Source organism: Bufo bufo, chromosome 3 (genome assembly GCF_905171765.1).
Source record: "Bufo bufo chromosome 3, aBufBuf1.1, whole genome shotgun sequence".
NCBI lineage: Eukaryota > Metazoa > Chordata > Amphibia > Anura > Bufonidae > Bufo > Bufo bufo.
This window is the reverse complement of record NC_053391.1, coordinates 459,587,304-459,609,747: the sequence shown is the minus strand read 5'-3', so window position 1 is coordinate 459,609,747 and position 22,444 is coordinate 459,587,304.

The following is a 22,444-nucleotide window of genomic DNA, read 5'->3' as shown; positions in this document are numbered from 1 at the left end:
CATTAAGAACTGGGGTGTGTAAACTTCTTAACAGGGTCATTTGGGGAGTTTGTGTTGTGATTATGAGTTATAAAGAGTAAACACAGTTGTTTGACATAAATGGCTTCAGCCGACCACTAACCATGAGTGAGAGAAAAGTGTCCGTGTTATCATTCATATTCTCTGAACAATGATTAAAGGGGTATTCTCATCTTAATGATCACTGTTAAATCTGTTAATGATTTGACAGTGATCATTTTCCTAAATACATTTTATTACCCAATTCCCACCCTTTTTTTAGAAAATAAGTCACCTCTTACCTGATGTTGTCTTTGGTCTCCCCTGGTTACGGCCACCTCTCCTGTCGAATCCCGCCGGGCCGCGCTTGCGCAGAAGACTGAAGATTCTCTCCCGGCCGGGCCGCGCAATGTCCTGAACGCGCATGCCGCCGCGCATGCGCCATGATGGCTTCTTCCTGGCCAGTATAGTACAGAGCCGCGAATGCGCACGCCGACTCTGTACTATACAGACCAGGAATAAGTCACCATGGCACATGCTCGGCGGCGTGCGCGTTCAGGACATTGAGCGGCCCGGCCGGGAGAAAATCTTCAGTCTTCTGTGCAAGCGCGGCCCGGCCTGGAGAAGAATCCAGGAAGTGAACGTCGCGCTCAAGGAAGGTAAGTATGAAAAGGGAAGATGAGAATACCCCTTTAAGAAATCATAAATTCTGCAAGGGTATGTAAACTTATCAGCACAACTGTAAGTAGCTGTGTGATATAAATCTGTGGAATATGGGAAGCATAAGAGGATGTGCACCATAAATCCCATCTTTGTAAGGCCTCTTGCACATGGCCGCTGTGTGCCTGTGGTTGTATTGTGGACCACATACGGCAGTTCCGCAATACACAGGGCACCAGCCGTGTGCATCCCGCATCCGTGATGTCGACCCATTCACTACAGAGTACTTCCGTGGTGTTTCTGGCCGTGCCTCCGCACAGCAAAAAAGTAGAACATGCTCACGGACCCATTCAAGTTGAATAGGTCTGGATTTGTCCCGGCCGCTGCACGCACGTTGCCCGTGCATTGAGGACTGCAAATTGCTGTCCCCAATGCACGGAATGGACCAACAACGTTTATGTGCAAGAGGCCTAACACTTGTGATCTAGTTTTGTGTGAAGCGGCATATACGCATTCAAGTTGCATGAATTTATTAAATAGGGCTACCAATTCTGAGTAACTCGGAGTGACAGGAGATTTCCAGAATCTGATTTATTTTTTTTGTCGCCATATTTTGACCCCTACAACTTTTTTGTAATTATGTGCACGAAGCTGGGTGGGGGCTCATTTTTTGCAGGGCAATCTGAACTTTTCACTGATACCATTCTGGGGTGTTTAAGACTTTTTGATCACTTTTTATAAAAAAAATTGTAGCAAATGAAGCGACCAAAAACAGCGAATCGGACATTTGGACTCTTTTTTCTGTTTTGCTGTTTGCCGTATGGGAAATATATTTTTATACAATGGGTGTTTTTACACATTGCGACACCCATGATGTGTATTTTTTCAGTTCTTTTATTTTCATTTTGGGAAAAGGGGGGTGATCCGATTTTTATTTATTTTTTTACACTTTTTTTATAGTTCCCAGGTTACACACACATCTCTGTAACACAGTACACAGCTCTGCTACATGCAGGTTACACACACATCTCTGTAACACAGTACACATCTCTGCTACACAGTACACAGCACTGCTACCTGCAGGTTACACATACAGCTCTGCTACACAGTACACAGCTCTGCTACATGCAGGTTACATATACAGCTCTGCTACACAGTACACAGCACTGCTACATGCAGGTTACACATACCGCTCTTCTACACAGTACACAGCTCTGCTACATGCAGGTTACACAAACAGCTCTGCTACATGCAGGTTACACATACAGCTCTGCTACATGCAGGTTACACATACAGCTCTGCTACACAGTACACAGCTCTGCTACATTCAGGTTACACATACAGCTCTGCTACACAGTACACAGCTCTGCTACATGCAGGTTACACATACAGCTCTGCTACATGCAGGTTACACATACAGCTCTGCTACACAGTACACAGTTCTGCTACATGCAGGTTACACATACAGCTCTGCTACACAGTACACAGCTCTGCTGCAAGCAGGTTACACATAAAGCTCTTCTACACAGTACACAGCACAGCTATATGCAGGTTACACATACAGCCCTGCTACACAGTACACAGCTCTGTTACATGCAGGATACACATACAGCTCTGCTACATGCAGGTTACACATACAGCTCTGCTACACAGTACACAGCTCTGCTACATGCAGGGTACACATACAGCTCTGCTACATGCAGGTTACACATACAGCACTGCTACACAGTACACAGCTCTGCTACATGCAGGTTACACATACAACTCTGCTACACAGTACACAGCTCTGCTACATGCAGGTTACACATACAGCTCTGCTACACAGTACACAGCTCTGCTACATGCAGGGTACACATACAGCTCTGCTACATGCAGGTTACACATACAGCACTGCTACACAGTACACAGCTCTGCTACATGCAGGTTACACATACAGCTCTGCTACACAGTACACAGCTCTGCTACATGCAGGTTACACATACAGCTCTGCTACACAGTACACATCTCTGCTACATGCAGGTTACACATACAGCTCTGCTACACAGTACACAACTCTGCTACATGCAGGTTACACATACAGCTCTGCTACATGCAGGTTACACATACAGCTCTGCTACATGCAGGTTACACATACAGCTCTGCTACACAGTACACAGCACTGCTAAATGCAGGTTACACATACAGCTCTGCTACATGCAGGTTACACATACAGCTCTGCTACACAGTACACAGCTCTGCTACAAGCAGGTTACACATACAGCTCTGCTACACAGTACACAGCACTGCTAAATGCAGGTTACACATACAGCTCTGCTACATGCAGGTTACACATACAGCTCTGCTACACAGTACACAGCTCTGCTACATGCAGGTTACACATACAGCTCTGCTACACAGTACACAGCTCTGCTACAAGCAGGTTACACATACAGCTCTGCTACACAGTACACAGCACTGCTATATGCAGGTTACACATACAGCCCTGCTACACAGTACACAGCTCTGCTACATGCAGGATACACATACAGCTCTGCTACATGCAGGTTACACATACAGCTCTGCTACACAGTACACAGCTCTGCTACATGCAGGGTACACATACAGCTCTGCTACACAGTACACAGCTCTGCTACATGCAGGTTACACATACAGCTCTGCTACACAGTACACAGTTCTGCTACATGCAGGTTACACATACAGCTCTGCTACACAGTACACAGCTCTGCTACAAGCAGGTTACACATACAGCTCTTCTACACAGTACACAGCACTGCTATATGCAGGTTACACATACAGCCCTGCTACAGAGTACACAGCTCTGCTACATGCAGGATACACATACAGCTCTGCTACATGCAGGTTACACATACAGCTCTGCTACACAGTACACAGCTCTGCTACATGCAGGGTACACATACAGCTCTGCTACATGCAGGTTACACATACAGCACTGCTACACAGTACACAGCTCTGCTACATGCAGGTTACACATACAGCTCTGCTACACAGTACACAGCTCTGCTACATGCAGGTTACACATACAGCTCTGCTACACAGTACACATCTCTGCTACATGCAGGTTACATATACAGCTCTGCTACACAGTAAACAACTCTGCTACATGCAGGTTACACATACAGCTCTGCTACATGCAGGTTACACATACAGCTCTGCTACACAGTACACAGCACTGCTAAATGCAGGTTACACATACAGCTCTGCTACATGCAGGTTACACATACAGCTCTGCTACACAGTACACAGCTCTGCTACATGCAGGTTACACATACAGCTCTGCTACACAGTACACAGCTCTGCTACAAGCAGGTTACACATACAGCTCTGCTACACAGTACACAGCACTGCTATATGCAGGTTACACATACAGCCCTGCTACACAGTACACAGCTCTGCTACATGCAGGTTACACATACAGCTCTGCTACACAGTACACAGCTCTGCTACATGCAGGTTACACATACAGCTCTCCTACACAGTACACATCTCTGCTACATGCAGGTTACACATACAGCTCTGCTACACAGTACACAACTCTGCTACATGCAGGGTACACATACAGCTCTGCTACATGCAGGTTACACATACAGCTTTGCTACACAGTACACAGAACTGTTACATGCAGGTTACACATACAGCCCTGCTACATGCAGGTTACACATACAGCTCTGCTACACAGTACACAGCTCTGCTACATGCAGGGTACACATACAGCTCTGTTACATGCAGGTTACACATATAGCTCTGCTACATGCAGGTTACACATATAGCTCTGCTACATGCAGGTTACACATATAGCTCTGCTACATGCAGGTTACACATACAGCTCTTCTACACAGTACACAGCACTGCTACATGCAGGTTACACATACAGCTCTGCTACATGTAGGTTACACATACAGCTCTGCTACATGTAGGTTACACATACAGCTCTGCTACACAGTACACACATACAGCTCTGCTACATGCAGGTTACACATACAGCTCTGCTACACAGTACACAGAACTGTTACATGCAGGTTACACATACAGCTCTGCTACATGCAGGTTACACATACAGCTCTGCTACACAGTACACAGCTCTGCTACATGCAGGGTACACATACAGCTCTGTTACATGCAGGTTACACATATAGCTCTGCTACATGCAGGTTACACATATAGCTCTGCTACATGCAGGTTACACATACAGCTCTTCTACACAGTACACAGCACTGCTACATGCAGGTTACACATACAGCTCTACTACATGCAGGTTACACATACAGCTCTGCTACATGTAGGTTACACATACAGCTCTGCTACACAGTACACAGCTCTGTTACATGCAGGTTACACATACAGCTCTGCTACACAGTACACAGCACTGCTACATGCAGGTTACACATACAGCTCTGCTACACAGTACACAGCACTGCTACATGTAGGTTACACATACAGCTCTGCTACATGCAGGTTACACATACAGCTCTGCTACACAGTACACAGCTCTGGTACATGCAGGGTACACATGTAGCTCTGCTACATGCAGGTTACACATACAGCTCTGCTACACAGTACACAGCACTGCTACATGCAGGTTACACATACAGCTCTACTACATGCAGGTTACACATACAGCTCTGCTACATGCAGGTTACACATACAGCTCTCCTACACAGTACACAACACTGCTACATGCAGGTTACACATACAGCTAGTACAGAGCTCTATTTTATGGCTACAGTTCTGTACACTCTACCAGCTGCTGTGCACATCTGACCCCTCCCACACACGTGACTCATCACATGGTCATGACATCATCACAGGTCCTTTGCCTCTCCAGCAGCTAGCAGCTCTGTCAGGTGAAGAGTGTGTGTAGTAGGGCATATTTTGAGTTAGGGAGGACAGAGTTTTGGCTGATGTCTGACGGAGTTTTGGCTGATGTCTGACGGAGTTTTGGCTGATGTCTGAGGTCTGATGGAGTTTTGGCTGATGTCTGAGGGAGGACGGAGTTTTGGATGAGGGAGTACGGAGTTTTGTCTGACGGAGGATGGAGTTGTGGATGATGTCTGACGATGTCCTAATATGTATGCCGTACATCTGAGACAAGTCAGCAGGAGTCTGAAGAGGAGTCAGAGGAGGATGGTGGCTGGAGAGAGGAAGAGAAGGACCAGCAGGAAGAGCAGGCTTTAAACTTTTCGGGGATCCCTGGTGTTGTCCGTGGCTGGGGGGAGGAGACCGAGGAGAAAGGGGGCCTTCATGTTCCAGTGTTTGAAGAGGAACCCCCGTATAAAAAGCATAAAGTGTAAGGACCAGTACTGGGTGGCAATGTACTTAGACCCCCAGTACAAACACAAAATGGCGGACATGTTACCAGCATCACAGAAGGCTGTCAGAAAGCAGAATTTCCAGGCCTTGCTGCGAGAGATTCTGCATTCTGCTGTTGCGAGCGCTGGCAGAGGAATTTCTACCCACAGGAAAACAGGCGCGGGTACCAATCCTACTGCACCTGCAAGAAGAGGGCAGTTTGAAGATGTGTTAGTCACTTCAGATATGATATCATTCTTGCAGCCAACCGATCGACAGCCGCCCTCCGGATCCAGCCTCAGGGAATGCCTAGACCAACAGGTGTCCGATGAAAGTAATGGGTGTGCAGCCTTGACTTGTGGCCAGAGCTGGCACAATTTGCCATGGAACTCTTGGCTTACCCCTCGTCAAGTGCCCTGTCCTAAAGGACGTTCAGCGCAGCAGGGGGGATCGTGACCTATAAGCGCACTCTCCTAGCTCACGACAGTGTGGACTACCTCACATATCTAAAAATGAATGAGGCATGGATCTCGGACGAATTCAACACCTGTAATGACTACGTTTAATTGAATTTCCTCATGCCAGCCCACACATATCCGCAACCACCCAAAACAAAGAATGGTCCCTGTGTTATGTAAATACAGCGGCATAAAAGGTCTTTTCTGTCAGGTGAATGCCTATTGTTTGAGGCCTGGACTCCACTGGCCTGCAGTAAAATTGTTTTCCAATGACTGTCTAATATACCACCATCCACATAATCATTTGAATTTCACCTATTATCATTTGGGGTTTATTCAAGAGGCGGGATTTTGCCAAATTTGTAATCCAATTTAATATTTTTAGTTCTTTTAAAAATATGTATTTGACATTCATTTGTACTGGACTACAGCAAAATCATTATCCAATGACCGTATAATATACCTCCAGCCACATAATCACTTGATCTTTTCTGTACGATGAATGCCTAATGTTTGGGGCCTGTACTCCACTGGCCTGAAGTAAAATTATTATCCACTTACTGTCTAATATACCTCCAGCCACATAAACACTTGATCTTTTCTGTACATTGAATGCCCAATTTTTGGGGTCTGTAATCTAACTGGCCAACAGTAAAATTGTTTTACGGTGACCACCTAATGTACCTCAAGCCACATAATAACTTGTTCTTTTCTGTACGGTGAATGCCTAATGTTTGGGGCCTGTAGTCCACTGTCCTGCAGTAAAATTGATATCTAATGACCATCTAATATACCTCCAACCACATAATCACTTGATCTTTTCTGTATGTTGAATGCCCAATTTTGGGGGCCTGTAATCTAAGTGGCCAACAGTAAAATTGTTATACGGTGACCGCCTAATGTACCTCCAGCCACATAATCACTTGTTCTTTTCTGTACGGTGAATGCCTAATGTTTGGGGCCTGTACTCCACTTGCCTGCAGTAAAATTATTATCCACTGACTGTCTAATATGCCTCCAGCCACATAATCACTTGATATTTTCTGTCCGATGAATGCCAAATGTTTGAGGCCTGTACTCCACTGGCCTGCAGTAAAATTGATATTCAATGACCGTCTAATACACCTCCAGCCACATAATCACTTAATCTTTTCTGTCCGTTGAATGCCTAATGTTTGGGGCCTGTTCTCCACTGGCCTGCAGTAAAATTGATATCCAATGACCGTCTAATATACCTCCAGCCACATAATCACTTGAATTTCACCTATTATCATTTGGGGTTTATTCAAGAGGCGGGATTTTGCTAAATTTGTAATACAATTTAATATTTTTAGTTCTTTTAAAAATATGTATTTGACATGAATTTGTACTGGACTTTAGCAAAATCGTTATCCAATGACCGTAAAATATACCTCCAGCCACATAATCACTTTATCTTTTCTGTACATTGAATGCTTAATTTTGGGAGCCTGTAATCTAACTGGCCAACAGTAAAATTGTTATACGGTGACCACCTAATGTACCTCCAGCCACATAATCACTTGTTTTTTTCTGGACTGTGAATGCCTAATGTTTGGGGCCTATACTTCACTGGCCTGCAATAAAATTGATATCCAATGACCGTCTAATATACCTCTAGCCACATAATCACTTGATTTTTTCTGTACGGTGAATGCATAATTTTTGGGGCCTGTAATCTAACTGGCAAACAGTAAAATTGTTATACGGTGATCGCCTAATGTACCTCCAGCCACATAATCACTTGATCTTTTCTGTCCGATGAATGCCTAATGTTTGGGGCCTGTACTCCACTGGCCTGCAGTAAAATTGTTATCCAATGACCGTCTAATATACCTCCAGCCACATAATCACTTTATGTTTTCTGTATGGTGAATGCATACTTTTTTGGGCCTGTACTCCACTGGCCTGCAGTAAAATTGTTATCCAATGACCATCTAATATGCCTCCAGCCACATAATTGCTTGATATTTTCTGTACGGTGAATGCCTAATTGTTGGGGCCTCAGAGGAATTCAACACCTATGAAGACCACGTGTTATCGAATTTTTCCTATTATTATTTGTGGTTTATTCAAGAGGGGGGATTTCGTTAGCCATGTTTTTAATCCAATTTTATATTTTTAGTTATTTTAAAAATATATATTTGACATGTATTTGTACTGGCTTACAGTAAAATTGTTATCTAATGACCTTCTAATATTCCTCCAGCCACATAATCACTTGATCTTTTCTGTCCGGTGAATGCCTAATGTTTGGGGCCTGTACTTCACTGGCCTGTAGTAAAACTGTTATCCACTTACTGTCTAATAATACTCCCGTGGCCTAAAATAAAACTTTTCTAGGCTCCAGCAGGGTAAATTTTTTGAGAATTTCCCTTTAAGATGCATAAAAATGGCCCCTGATTAAAATACAATTTTTTTGTGAGAATATTTGTCATTGATCCGCCTTTAGTATGTCACTGTCCATGTTGTGGTACTATTTGTGCACTTATAGTAAGTATTTGGTGGCTGCAAATATGACCTGAAGGTTTTCCAGGTTTGTCTGCCATTAATATGATTGGGGCCCGCCATGAACTTGCTGTTTGCGAACATTTGATCGCGTTCGTGAACCATCCCGGCCGTGCTCGTCCTTCACTACTTCTGACCTCTGTCAGCCTCTATCTGAAATGGGAGGATTCTAAAGCATGATCTCATAGACTTCTATGAGTGCCATATCATAGCTCTTCATAACTTGGAGCTAGTGTGGAGTTGTAAAAATTGAAAAAATTTGCGAATTCATTCGCTTCAGCAAGTGTAAAACCTCTCTAAAAGATGAAAAACAAATATAAAAACATCCTGCACAATATGATAAATAAATATGCGGATGTGCATGGCTACATTTATGAAAAAAATCACAGAAACAAATAGACTGAGACTCTTAGCTAATATATTTTGATCAAAACCCATCTGTGCCCACCTACCGCCGCCAAGGTGGTCTCAGTCAGGCAGGTCCTACTCTAAACCTACCTATGCAGTTGGGCATCTACTGTATATTCAAGAGAGCAGACCCTGCATATATAGTGTGCTGCTCCTAGTCACCTCTATGTGCATCCAGCAACCGATAAGAGGAGGAGCAAACACAGCTATATGTATCACTTAATGAAGGCGGTCTGTTGTCTTTATTATATCAGAATGAGGGCTTAGTCCATATATAATGGTTGAATCTATTGAATTAGCGTAAAACCACTCTACCAACTAATCAGTTTGGCTTTGGGCTAAATTCTACAGGCATTATTCTGGTTCTACCTTGGTATTCACCCTTTAACCCATATGCAAAGATCTGGACTTTTCTACAGGGAAGCAACCGGACTGCTTACGCCTTGGATAGCCCCAATGTAGCTGGCAGCTAACCCACTGGGGCCAGGGATCCTGGTGCAATTACCAGAAGCTCAGGGTACATAAAACACACAAAACAGAGGAAAACCACATGTATCGTCTGAACAGTCACCAGGACTACAATTCTGTTTTTTAAAGATCCAGGCAGTGCACAGTTAATGCAGACACAGGTAAGACCTGCTAGTGGAATAATGATGAGGCAAACAGGAAAAAATAAGCATTCCTGAGTGAACAGAAGGCTTTGGAAATTTATGGTTATCATAGGTGTGCACAAAAATTCACAATGCTCACAAATCAAGATTGTTTTCAAGCTTGATAGACATACCTTTAAATCTTTTGGCTCTTTACCGAATGTTTAGGAAAAATAATTTCATATATTTTTTTGCTTTGAATCATGGCTCCCAAGTACCCAGCAGGTCGGGCTTTGTTTTTGAAAGTGCTCAAGCCTGTCGCCCTTCACTGTTGTTTTCTCCTTCCCTCTCTACTTACATCAGTACCATGCTGCACTTCCCTACTGTGTTCTCCTCTAAGCTTACATAGGTTTCCTTCTCCTCTCCCCTAATGTCAGGGAGATGCATTGCCAAATCTTGCGCAGGCACCATGAGCTGCGGTCCTGGCCACTATGCAGTTCCTTCCTTTTTGTGGGCAAGTGCCTCAGTGACACTTTCTGCACATGGGCAGTGGCCTATGCGTCACTTGCCCACATTAAGGAAGGAGCTGCACAGGTGCTGGGAGCACAGCATAGGTTGTCTGCATGAGATTTGGTGATACAACGCCCTGACATTATCAGCCTGGTAATGATGTAAGTGTAGAGAGGAGGAGCAGAGTGGTGAAGGGCGGCAGGCTTAAAAGTAAAATTTAAAAGTTTTTTTCCTAAACATTCGCTAAAGAGCCTGAAGATATAAAGTATGTCTAGCAAGCTTTGACAATAGTCATAAGGTCATTGCTGATAGATTAGTAAAAAATAGATGACAGACTCCCTCTAAAGTGTACCTCCTGTCCAACCGGACATCATGTGTGAGCAGACACCTGGAAAGTATCATGTATGGGTCCAGTGTTAATTAATTGGACCCATACATGATACTCTCCTCGCATTACTCAGTTACCCTGGTTACTGTACCACCTGTGTGCAGAATCATCTGCACATATCTGATGTCAGGTTGGGTGGGAGACACTTTAACATTTGCCTCCATTGAGGTAAAATGATGGTTCTTAATATTATAATTTGCATATTGAACAATTATTAAACATACTTTGATAATTTTTTTTAAACATTTTGACATTTTTAGCATAACAAAATACATAAAAAAATTATATCAGAACACATCAATATGAAGCCAGACAATATTGTCCCATTGTAAAGTGCAGCATACAGATCATGACAGATGAACAACATAAGAAATATAACCTATATAAATGGTCAGAATTATGGAGACACACATATATTGCAATTTTCTATTGAATAATTGGTTACAGGGGTTGTTTGAGATTGTTAAAAAAGGTATGCTTTTTTCAAAAATCACTCCACTGTTCATGGGCTACATAAGTCTGGCTCATGGTTCAGCCTCTTTAAGACAACCCCTTTAAGGTACAGATATATTGGGATCAATGAACTAATGATTGCCCTATTGAATGTGCTGCTGTATAGAAGACCAATTTTCTAACTCCTTCATCAGGGCATTCTGAGTTAATGATGGGAAACCATTCTTTTGGGACCACCATCAATGAGCCAGTGGTTTGCACCACATATCTTTCTCTTCATCAGATTCAGCATATGTATTTATCTGACTACTCAATGGTTTCAATAGGCATTGTGTAATGCTTGCGGGATGAGTGGTCACTTGCTGACAGGTGATTGCTGTATGAAATGCATAGTACACCTATAACTAAATACATTTGTGATATACTTTTGCTAGCCTTGTTTTTCTCCTGCAATATTTAATATTCTCATGGGTAAAGCTAAAATAAAAATTGCTTACTTGCTATTTTGCTATGTAGTCTGACTTTCACATTAACTACTGAAAATGATTAGAAAATTGATACTCAAATGCCTTATTAATGCTGCCACGTTCTGTATCCCAGCTCAGTAGAAATTTATGACACCACCCTCCTTGACCGACTGGATTCATCATAAAGTTGAGAATGTACGGAGGATGGAGGAACTCACTGCATTACCCAGACAAACATGACTCCTTTATCGCTTCTTAGACTGCATGGATCTTTTTCCAAGGCTTCCAAGACTATGAGGGTGTGAGGGTCAATAATTTTTAAGATTAGCACTAATGTCCCTGTCCCAAGGTCACTGCCACTCTCCCACCAGCCCATCCCGACAATCGCCTGCATGATCTACTCATGTAATATTAGCCTTATACAATGTGTGGAGTATTATAACTACTTTTCCTGCTTAATTCTACAATGGTGGCTTTTGACAAGGGCGTGTCTAGAATTAGATTAGAGAAATTTACAGAATATTTAAAGAAATTTAAATTTAAAGTGTAAGGAAGAGTTTTTACAAACTGAAGGGAGAACATAAGATGAGCATAGGAATACTGCAGGGACAATGCAGGGACTGTAATCTGAAGATGAAGGGATCCATAGGACACAGAGCAGTTTGCAACAATCTCTGTATGGGGCACAGAGCTATCTAATTAAAAAGTGTCCTCCTTGTTTAATAGGTAAGTAATGCTATTAGGCCTTGGTTCTCAAATTAGGGTGAATAAACGGTCTAATTTTACCGTTATTCTGGTGTCCACCTTGTTTAGTAGATAAACAATTCTATTATGCCTTGATACTATAATGGGGATGAATAAGCTTTCTAATTTTATACCTTTTTTTAATACATAAGCAATTCTATTAAGCCAGGGTTCTCAAACTGGGGTGAATAAGCTTTCTAATTTTACTGTTATTGGAGTGACCACCTTGTTTAATAGATAAGCAATTTTATTAGTTCTATATTCTCAAATTGGGATGAATAACCTGTCTTGTTCTACTGTTAGTGGGACATCCACATTGACATTGAATAACTTATTATACATATACAATTAGTGTTACAGTAAAGTATTTCCAACAGGCAGTTGCCAGGTCCCTCCAAAGAAATGGGCAATGGCAAAAATGGTGCTGCAGCCGGCAGAAGAAGCAGCAGAAGAAAGGGGTGGTAGCAGCAGCCGCAGAAACAGGCCACAGCTGCCACTGTCCTCCAGCGGTCGTGTTTTGACTACCGATCCCACTGTCCTGGAGTGGTGGACTCTGTCTTCAACATCATCTCAATGACATCAGACACACACAGCCAGGAGTCGGTGGTTTCCTCTGACACCACACTTAGTTGGCATGGCCCAGGATCAAATTCTGTGCCTTCACCTGTTCTGAACCTATGTCTTTCCTTTGCTGCTCCTTCTACTAGGCAATTAATGTATGCAGCTGGCTCTGCTCCACTTTTCAGAAAGGAAGATATTATTGAGGACAGTCAGCAGCTACTGCCCAGCCCAGATTTGGATGAGAGGTCCGCTGCTTCCTCCTGTAGGTGTGCAAGTAGCGAAGATGACACTTGCGTGGGAGTGGTGTTGCCAGCAGTCAGGAATGCAGCCATGAGACTGGTGAGGCTGACATAAGTGATTAGCAGACAGTAGTGGATGATGATGTAGCCGATCGCACGTGGGAGCCCGATGAAGAGGGTACTTCATGATCATCATCAGGGGGTGATGGTGGCAGCTTGCCCGTGAGACAAGGGCATGGTGGCAGCATGTGGCTGAGCCAGCCGGCTGCAAGTATGGACATGAGCCAGAAGGGTGGCAGCAGTGTGAGATCTGGAGCCAAGCGTGCCAGGGTAGACCATCTGCTACTCAATGTTGGCACCACTGCCCTGCATCAACACATGGAGCTAATGTAGTAGTACAGCCTGACGCATCTCCCAGAAGCTCGCACCCCTTCTTCAGCAGTCAAGGATCCACCACCTCTGCAGAAGGGAGCTGTGTTTCCTTCCCATTGTCTACTGGTCCTGATGCTCCTCCTCCTACTTGTCACACATTTCACCAGCTATCGATCACTCAGACGATTGCAAAAAAAAAACAACAGTATGCGTGCACTCATCCAACGGCGCAGAAGCTGAATGTGCTCCTGGCCAAGTTGCTGGTACTACAGTCCCTCCCTTTCCATGCGGTTCACTCTGCACATTTCAGAGAACTAATGGCTTGTGCCGAGCCAAGATGCAGAGTTTAAAGCTATCACTACTTCTCTAAAAAAGCTGTACCAGCCTTGCAGACATACGTACAGAAGAAGATGGGCCAGTCCTTGAGCCTGTCAGTGTTTGGTACAGTTTATGGCAGTGCCAACGTGTGGAGCTATAATCATGGTGAAGGATAATATCTGTCCTTTTACGGCCCACTGGGTAAATGTGGGTCCTGCCCAAGCACACCAGCAACTTGGCCAGGTGATGGCAATGTCAGCTCCATGTTCTCCTGCTGTGATTACAGTGTCCTCCTCTACCTCCTCATGCTCCACCTTGCCTTTATCCTCCAATTTAGGCACAGTTCTGAGTGGTTCTCCTTGATACCAACTATGCAGAGCACAGTGGTGGGACATGCTGTTCTGTGCCTGGCCAGCCTAGGCAAACAGAGTCACACCAGGGAGGAATTGTTCAGCGTCATCAACAAAGAAATTGAATCCTGGCTTTCTCCTCGCCAACTGAAGATCAGAACTATGGTCACTCATAACGGGAAGAACATTCTGTATGCGCTGCATCAGGGAGGGCTGACCTTTGTGCCCTGCATGGCACATGTCTTTAATCTGGTTGGAACCCGGTTCCTGAAGTCTTCCACCCAACTGCAAAATGTCTTGAACATGGAAAGGAAACTGTGCATGCAATTCAGCCACTCTTACCATGCAAAAGGCAGAATGGTGTTCCCCAACATCGCCTCATATATGATGTTTCCACCCATTGGAACTCCACCCTCCACATGTTGGACTGACTATATGAGCAGAGTAAGGCAGTGAACGATTTTTTGATGATGCAGGCGGACAAGAGTATACCCCTGTGTAACTTCGACGTTAGCCAGTGGCAGCTCATGCATGACACCTGCCATATTATAAGGCCCTTTGAGGAGTCCACTTTCTTTGTCATTTGACCGGACTATGGAATGAATTATGTAATTTTATTCCTAAATGTCCTGGAGCAGATGCTGATAATTCTGGCTTGCCAGGGGACATGTGGTGCCTACATATCATGGCTAACTTAGCCCTGTGGTGGCTGAACTGGAGGAGGAGGACATTAACGCACAGGAATTGTATACAGAAATAGGTGGTTTATCTGCCCAAGAAACAGGAGAGGAATAGAAGGAGCATGAGAAGCTGGTGGGCGATGAGGAAGACCAGGCAGATGACCCTGACAGACTATGGCAGTATGCAGTGGAGATGGAGGCATAGAGTCCCACTGATTCCCTTGCACAAATGGACAGGTGCATGCTGAGTTGCTTGCATAGTGACAGCCACATTATCACCAGTCAGCAGAGGGATGACTAATGGCTCTTAATGTTAGACCCTTGCTACTAGGCCAAAATGGGGGCCTTTTTTCCACCTGCTGAGAAGGATGATAACCTCAACTACTATCGAGACATCCTATGTAGTCAGTTGGTTGCTGCCTATATGTGCCATCGGCCATCCTCACGTAGGTCTGACTGAGGGAACCCTCCACGCTCACGCTCCAATGTCATGACTTCTAGAGGAGAGGTGGGGGTGGGGGACAGGGGCAGCACCAGCTCCATCAACAGCAACTTGAGTCTTGAGTCTCTGATAAGCACTTTTCTTCACCCGATTACTTAAGAAACAAGCCAGCAGCAGGTAGTGGCATACATGAACTGCACTGTGTCATCCCAGATCCAAGATCCCCTGGAATACTGGGCAGCCAAACTTGAACTGTGGCTGCAACTGGCCATGTTTTCCCTGGAAAAGCTTTCCTGCCTGGCCAGTAATGTTGCATCAGAGCGGGTGTTTAGTGTGGCAGGGGACACACTAAAGAGAACTCACCTTTCAACACAAAATTTTGAGTGATTATTATTAACCTTTATAAAGATTAATCAGGCATATATCAGCCAGGATTTCCACACACCGCTGCCTGATGCATCAGACTAGATCATTCTGGCAGTAATGTTCTGACTGCAAGGTGCTGCCACACCAAAACATTGTGAACTATGGCCTGTTACTTCTAGCCACATGCTTCAGCCACTATTCTGATGCTGCCACCTGCCTGATGCCACACACCTGCTGCCTCTGCTGCCATCTTTTCCTACTGCCTCCCCACTCTGTGACTGGGTCACTATGGTGACTCCTCATGCTGTTGCCACCCTCCCCACTCTGTGACTGTGCCATTATGTTGACTTCTCATGCTGTTGTCACCCTCAACACTCTGTTCTGGGGCCACTAGTGTCCCTTGGCCTTGTTGACATTTCCGTTATTTTACCCTTCTTTTAATCCGTCAGAAGTACCGAAAAATTAAAAACACAATGGATTCTGTCTTTGGAACATCCATAAGGCCTCAATCACATGGTCAGTATTTTGCATCATGATTTCATCATGATTTGGAAGCCAAAAAGCAGGAGTGTGTCCAAAACACAGAAGATATGCAAATATTTCCTTCATGTCATCTCTGTTTTGGACCCACTCCTGTTTTTTCTTTGCAAATACTGATCAATTTCTGACCAAATATGGAGCTTTTGAATGCAGATGCTCAAAAGACAGGATTTATTCTTTTTTGTGTCGTTCTTCTGATGGATCAAAAGAAGGGAAAAATAAACAGTGATGCCAACACAAACTTACTGCTGACACCCTCCCCGCCCTGTGATGGGGCCACTACTTCTATCAGTAGTTTATCTATTATGGACACCCCACAAACAGTGAAATGAGAGACCTCTTTCCCACTTTAGTAGAATCTGGTGCTAAGAGAACAGGGTATTAGTGTTGATCGAGCACCAAAGTGCTTGGGTGCTCTGGTGCTCTGGCCGACGCTGTAAAACATTATATGCGAGTGCATGCTGTTCAGCTGATGCTTTAAAATATTATATGCAAGTGCCTGCAGGTGAGCTGACGCTCTAAAAGGTTGTAGGTGAAGGCCTGCAGGTGAGCTGACCCTCTAAAACATTATTTGCAAGTGCATGCTGTTCAAATGACGCTCTAAATAATTATATGCGAGTGCATGCTGTACAGCTGACGCTCTAAAACATTATTTTCAAGTGCATGTTGTTCAGCTGGCACTCTAAAACATTATTTGCAAGTGTCTTCAGGTGACCTGACGCTCTAAAACATTATATGCGAGTGCATGCTGTTTAAATGACGCTCTAAAACATTATATGCGAGTGCCTGCTGGTGAGCTAAAAGTCTAAAACTTTATATGTGAGTGCATGCTGTTCAGCTGACCCTATAAAATAATTTGAGTTGAGAGCCTGCAGTTGATCTGACCCTATTAAAAAAAATTGAGTGGAGGGAATATCTGGATGAGGAGGAGGAGGAGGAGGAGAAAACAAGATTCATATACTCTTTTTTTTGTGGTGGAAAAGGTGCATGGGAATACACTACAGTAGACTGAGTACATTATAAATGATAGATTGAAATTGCCTTTATGTTCATCATCAGCTCAGCTCTCCTCTGTTGGAGTTGAGAAGTCAGGGGCAATCCAGGCCTTGTTTATTTTTATCTGAGTCAACCTGTCAGCATTGCCAGTGGACAAGCGGATACGCTTATCTGTTATAATGCCACAAGCTCAGACAAAATGCTGACGGCAGGGCAAGCCAGCACCTCCAAGACGTAGAGCGCATGTTCCTGCCACTTGTCCAGCTTGGACACCCAGTAGTTGTAAGGCACTGAAGGATCATTTAGGACGCTGACACGGTCTGCTATGTATTCCTTCAACATCTTCCAAAACTTTTCCCTCCTTGTACCACTAGGCCGCGCTTCAGGGTGAGGTTGCTGGCGGAGTGTCATAAAAGTGTCCCATGACTTGGAGAGTGTTGCCCTGCCTTTGTTGGAACTGCTGTGTGTTCCCCTTGTCTCCCTTCCTCGGTTGCCTAAGGAAGTAAGGACTCTGCTGGCCACGTTGTCAGATGGAAAATTTTGGAGCAATCTCTCAACAAGTACCTTCTGGTATTGCACTGTTTTACTCATCCTTTCCACCACAGGAATGAGAGATGAGAAGTTCTCTTTGTAGCAGGAGTCGAGAAGGGTGAACACCAAGTAATCCGTGCTATCTAAAATGCGTATAACGCGAGGGTCGTGGGAAAGACAGCCTAACATGAAGCCAGCCATGTGTGCCAGAGTACCAACAGGCAAGACATCGATGTCAACATCAGGATGACTCTCCATCTCCTCATCCTCCTCTTCTGCCCATCCACGCTGAACAGATGGAATTAAAGTTCCATGGGTACTACCCTCTGTAGCAGAGGCAACTGTCTCCAGCTCCTCTTCCTCCTCCTCCTCTTCATGGTCCAATTCGCGCTGAGAAGACAACTGTGGGTGATCTGGCTATCACCCTGTGTAATGTCCTCCCTTTTCCTCGTCTGCCACATTCAGAGAGTTGTCCTTAATTGTGAGCAGCGGTCGTTTGAGTAGACTCAGCAGTGGGATGGTTACGCTGATAATAGTGTTATAACCACTAATCTTCTGTGTGGATTCATCAAAGTTTTTTAAAACTCACAGAGGTCTGGCATCAATGCCCACTCCTCGCTTGTGAATAGTGGCAGTTGACTCGAAAGGCGACGACCATGTTGCAGCTGGTATTCCACAACTGCCCTCTGCTGCTCACAAAGCCTGGCCAACATGTAGAATGTAGAGTTCCAGTGCGTGCTCCAGTCTCACAACAGACTGTGAGCTGGAAGCCGCAAGCGCTGCTGCAGCGTTGACAGACCGGCTGAAGCTGTGGACGACTTGCGGAAATGGGCACACACACGGCGCGCCTTCACTAGTAGCTCTGGCAAATTGGGGTAGGTTTTGATAAACCGCTGAACCACTAAGTTTATGACGTGGCCTAGGCATGGGATGTACAGTACAGACCAAAAGTTTGGACACACCTTCTCATTCAAAGAGTTTTCTTTATTTTCATGACTATGAAGGCATCAAAACTATGAATTAACACATGTGGAATTATATACATAACAAACAAGTGTGAAACAACTCAAAATATGTCATATTCTAGGTTCTTCAAAGTAGCCACCTTTTGCTTTGATTACTGCTTTGCACACTCTTGGCATTCTCTTGATGAGCTTCAAGAGGTAGTCCCCTGAAATGGTCTTCCAACAGTCTTGAAGGAGTTCCCAGAGATGCTTAGCACTTGTTGGCCCTTTTGCCTTCACTCTGCGGTCCAGCTCACCCCAAACCATCTCGATTGGGTTCAGGTCCGGTGACTGTGGAGGCCAGGTCATCTGGCGCAGCACCCCATCACTCTCCTTCATGGTCAAATAGCCCTTACTTTCAAAGTTTTCCCAATTTTTCGGTAGACTGACTGACCTTCATTTCTTAAAGTAATGATGGCCACTTGTTTTTCTTTACTTAGCTGCTTTTTTCTTGCCATAATACAAATTCTAACAGTCTATTCAGTAGGTGTCACGGCTGTATGTGAGCAACAAGAGCATACACAGAAAATAGAGCTACTGACCGGACCCAAACTAGGGAGGATAAAGGGTGACCCCTGTCAGACCCTCAAAGCTCTCCCTATGCTGCTAAAGCACATGCCCGGATCCAAATGGTGGAACGAGGCATGCCCGCGTACCTAAGACTGATGACCACTGTAACCCCTACAATAGTGGAAGTGCCATGCTCAGTATATGGAGGGAACCGTGGTCGCCTCAGATCCTGTCAGAAAATAAACAGATACACTACAATGTCTGCACACTTAGCTGAAGGAGCTGCAGCAGCAGAGAAGACGGATCCAAAGACAGCTGGCAATATCCGGAGTATTTGCTGCAGCAGAACACAGGTCCAGTGAAATGATAGCTTACAAGTGAAGATACTCAAGCAAGAGCTACAACTTAAATGAGAAATATAATCCACACCCTACAAAGGAGGAGGGATGATTTAAAGGCAGGGAAATCAAACGCAGGAGGAACAGCTGGGAGGAAGGAAACAGAAAGTAAAAACCTCATCACAGGGGCGGAGAAACAGAGCAGTGAGAACTCCTCCAAGCTCTAGTAGTGACATCATCACAGGGGTGGAGAAACAGAGCTGTGAGAACGTCTCAAAGCTCTGGTAGTGACAGTACCCCCCCCCCCCTCTACGGGTGGACTCCGGACACCCAGGACCCACCTTCTCAGGATGAGCCCTATGAAATGCCCTGATGAGGCGAGTGGCTTTAATGTCCGACACCGGAACCCACATCCTCTCCTAAGGACCATAACCCTTCCAATGAACGAGGTACTGAAGAGAACCGCGGACAATGCGAGAGTCCATAATTCTGGAAACCTCAAACTCCAGATTGCCATCAACCAAAATCGGAGGAGGAGGCAAAGAGGAGGGTACCGTGGGCTGGACATATGGTTTTAAGAGAGATCTGTGAAATACATTATGTATCTTCCAAACCCGTGGAAGATCAAGACGGAAGGCAACAGGATTGATGACTGACAAGATTTTATAAGGCCCAATAAACTTGGGACCCAATTTCCAGGAGGGAACCTTCAGTTTAATATTTCTTGTAGACAACCACACCAGATCACCCACATTCAGGTCCGGACCAGGCACACGTCTCTTATCAGCCACACGCTTATACTTCTCACTCATCTTTCTAAGATTACTCTGAATCTTTTGCCCAATGGTAGACAAAGACGAGGAAAATCTCTCCTCCCGAGAATGTCCCAAACTGCGGATGGAACCCATATGCACCAAAGAATGGTGACTTATCAGAAGATTCCTGACGACGGTTGTTCAGAGCAAACTCAGCAAGAGGGAGAAATGAACACCAATCCTCCTGGTTCTCTGCCACAAAACAGCGCAAATATGTCTCCAGATTCTGATTGAGGCGCTCAGTCTGACCATTCGACTGCGGGTGAAAAGCAGAAGAGAAGGACAGCCGAACCCCCAGGCGAGAACAGAAAGCCTTCCAGAACCTGGACACAAACTGCGTGCCTCTATTGGAAACAATATCAGAGGTAATGCCATGCAATTTAACAATATGGTCGACAAAAGCCTGCGCCAACGTTTTAGCATTGGGTAAACCAGGGAAAGGTACGAAATGAGCCATCTTGCTAAAACGGTCCACCACCAAAAGGATCACCGACTTCCCTGAGGAACGAGGAAGATCCGTGATAAAGTCCATGGACAGGTGTGTCCAAGGACGGGAAGGTATGGGTAACGGGAGAAGGGAACCTGAAGGCCGTGAACGAGGGACCTTAGCGCGAGCGCACGTCTCACAAGCAGCCACAAAACCCTCCACCGACTTACGAAGAGCCGGCCACCAAAATCTCCGAGCAATGAGATCTACCGTGGCTCTACTCCCGGGGTGACCAGCAAGAACAGTATCAAGATGCTCCTTGAAGAGTTTGTGACGTAGCTCAGGAGGCACAAACAACTTCCCAGAAGGACAACGGGCAGGTGCCTCAGTCTGGGCAGCCTGGACCTCGGCCTCCAAATCAGAATATAGAGCAGAAACAACTACCCCCTCCGCCAAAATAGGACCCGGGTCCTTGGAGTTTCCTCCTTCCGGAAAACAGCAAGAGAGAGCATCAGCCTTCACATTTTTGATCCCAGGGCGGAATGTAACAACAAAATTGAATCTGGAGAAGAACAGAGACCATCTGGCCTGTCTCGGATTCATACGCCTGGCCGACTCCAAGTATGCCAGATTCTTATGGTCGGTAAAAACGGTGATAGGGTGCCTGGCCCCCTCCAACCAATTGCGCCATTCCTCGAAAGCCAACTTGATGGCCAACAACTCCCTATCTCCCACATCATAGTTTTTCTCTGCCGGGAGAGTTTTTTAGAGAAAAAGGCACACGGTCGCCATTTGGCAGGAGAAGGGCCCTGGGACAAAACCGCACCCACACCCACCTCGGAAGCATCCACCTCAACAATAAAAGGTAAGGAAACATCGGGATGCACCAAGACGGGAGCAGACGCAAAACTCTCTTTAATCTTAGAAAAAGCTGCAAGCGCCTCCTCCGACCAAGAGGAAAAATCCGCCCCCTTTTTTGTCATGTCAGTGAGGGGTTTGACAACAGAGGAATAATTCAAAATGAACTTTCTGTAACAGTTCCCAAAACCCAGAAAGCGCATCAATGCCTTCTGATTCTCAGGAAGCTCCCACTCAAGTACAGCACGGACCTTCTCCGGATCCATGCGAAAACCAGAAGCAGAGAGGAGAAAACCCAGAAATTGAATCTCCGATACCATAAAAAGACATTTCTCCAGCTTGGCGTACAGTTTATTTTCCCGCAGAATCTGCAGAACCTGAAAAAGATGATCCTGATGGGTCTGAACATCAGGGGAAAAAATCAAAATATCATCAAGATACACCAATACAAATTTCCCCATTAAATGGTAGAAAATACTATTAACAAAATGCTGAAAGACGGCCGGAGCATTTATCAGGCCGAAAGGCATAACGAGATTCTCGAAATGCCCGTTAGGGGTATTAAAGGCCGTTTTCCATTCATCCCCCT